Source organism: Myotis brandtii, unplaced genomic scaffold, assembly GCF_000412655.1.
Source record: "Myotis brandtii unplaced genomic scaffold, ASM41265v1 scaffold49, whole genome shotgun sequence".
Lineage (NCBI taxonomy): Eukaryota > Metazoa > Chordata > Mammalia > Chiroptera > Vespertilionidae > Myotis > Myotis brandtii.
The window spans coordinates 3,986,929-3,988,445 of record NW_005368707.1 but is presented as its reverse complement, the minus strand read 5'-3'; the positions used below and the strand labels follow the sequence as shown (position 1 = coordinate 3,988,445).

Below are 1,517 nucleotides of genomic sequence, written 5' to 3'. Positions count from 1 at the left end.
GGGGGGGTGGGGGTGCCTGGGGAGATGTCAATGGGGGAAAAAAGGAGACTTATGTAATACTTTAAACAATAAAGAATTTAAATTTAAAAACTAATAATAAATAAAAGTTTTTTTAAAAAAAATGAAAAGAAGAACAGGAGCAATCTCCAGATAAATAAATAGCTAGAAGAAGCATGTGGATTGAACCAATGATTTGGAAGACAAGGTAAAAATCACCCAAATACTTTAAACAATAAAGAATTTAAATTTAAAAACTAATAATAAATAAAAGTTTTTTTAAAAAAAATGAAAGAAAGAACAGGAGCAATCTCCAGATAAATAAATAGCTAGAAGAAGCATGTGGATTGAACCAATGATTTGGAAGACAAGGTAACAAAAATCACCCAATCAGAGAAGCAAAAAGAATAAAGTATTTTAAAAAACAAGGATAGTTTGACTACTGTGTGTTCTGGGACACCAGTGTGTGGACATTTTGTCCCTGCTGGTGGTGGCAGTCTTCATTTCTGGTAGTGGCATGGAGTTAGTAACTGCAGCCTCTGGGCTGGAATGAACCACGCTCTTGGTAGAGGCAGGGGAGCTGAGCTGGAGCAATGGCCAGTACAATGGTAGCAGTTGGATTGACCATTGTTGCTGCAGGATTTGCAGGCTGTTGTTTTGCAAGCCATGAAGCTTATGGAGCCTCAAGTCAAACAAGTTTTTCAAAGTCTCCCAAAATCTGTAAGACTTCCTAAACATTTTTGCTAATTCTTTGCTGCCTGTATATGAAGTTTAGAACTACACTTGAAGAGGGCCTTCAGTGGTGGCTATTACAGAGATGGGTTCAAATCCAAAATGACAAAACAAAAAGCAGCATTAATACAAAGTGTAAGCCATATTGCCAATAAAGGAAAAATAAGAGATGCTCATTAATGAATTATGCTTTTAAATCACCTGGACAAGGGAGGATCTCCTTATATAGCAGCCAAAATCAATGCAGCTAAAGATTTACTAGAAGGTCAAGCTAAAAAAGTGAAGTAAATGTATGATGAATTTTAAGTTCTTGTTAGTTATGTATATGAGAACCAGCTTTTTATAATAAAACTAGAGGCCTGTTGCATGAAGAGATTTGTGCAATAGGCCTTCCCTTCTCCTGACTGCGGGCACCAGTTTTCCTCCAGCACCCGGGACCCAGGCCTTCGCTCTAGCCGGAGCCGCCTTCCGTCCTCCATCTTCCCAGCCCCGGCCGGAGCCACCTTCCATCTTCTGTCTTCACTGCTCCACGCTCTGGCCAGAGCCGCCTTCCGTCCTCCATCTTCGCAGCCCCGGCCGGAGCCGCCTTCCGTCTTCTGTCTTCACTGCTCCGGCTCACCTTCAGTCTTCGCTCCACCGCTTGGAGCTTACATATGCAAATTAACAACCATCTTTGTTGGCGGTTAATTTGCATATCATGCTGATTAGCCAATGGGAGGCATAGCGAAGGTACGGTCAATTACCCTGTTTGTCTATTATTAGATAGACTAGAGGCCCGGTGCACAAAA

General features: G+C 41.3%; 1 pseudogene; it reads left to right on the top strand.

Moving 5' to 3' along the window:
* The first annotated feature begins 590 nt into the window (after positions 1–590).
* On the top strand, positions 591–1,017 carry LOC102242293 (annotated as a pseudogene).
* Positions 1,018–1,517: the final 500 nt, after the last annotated feature.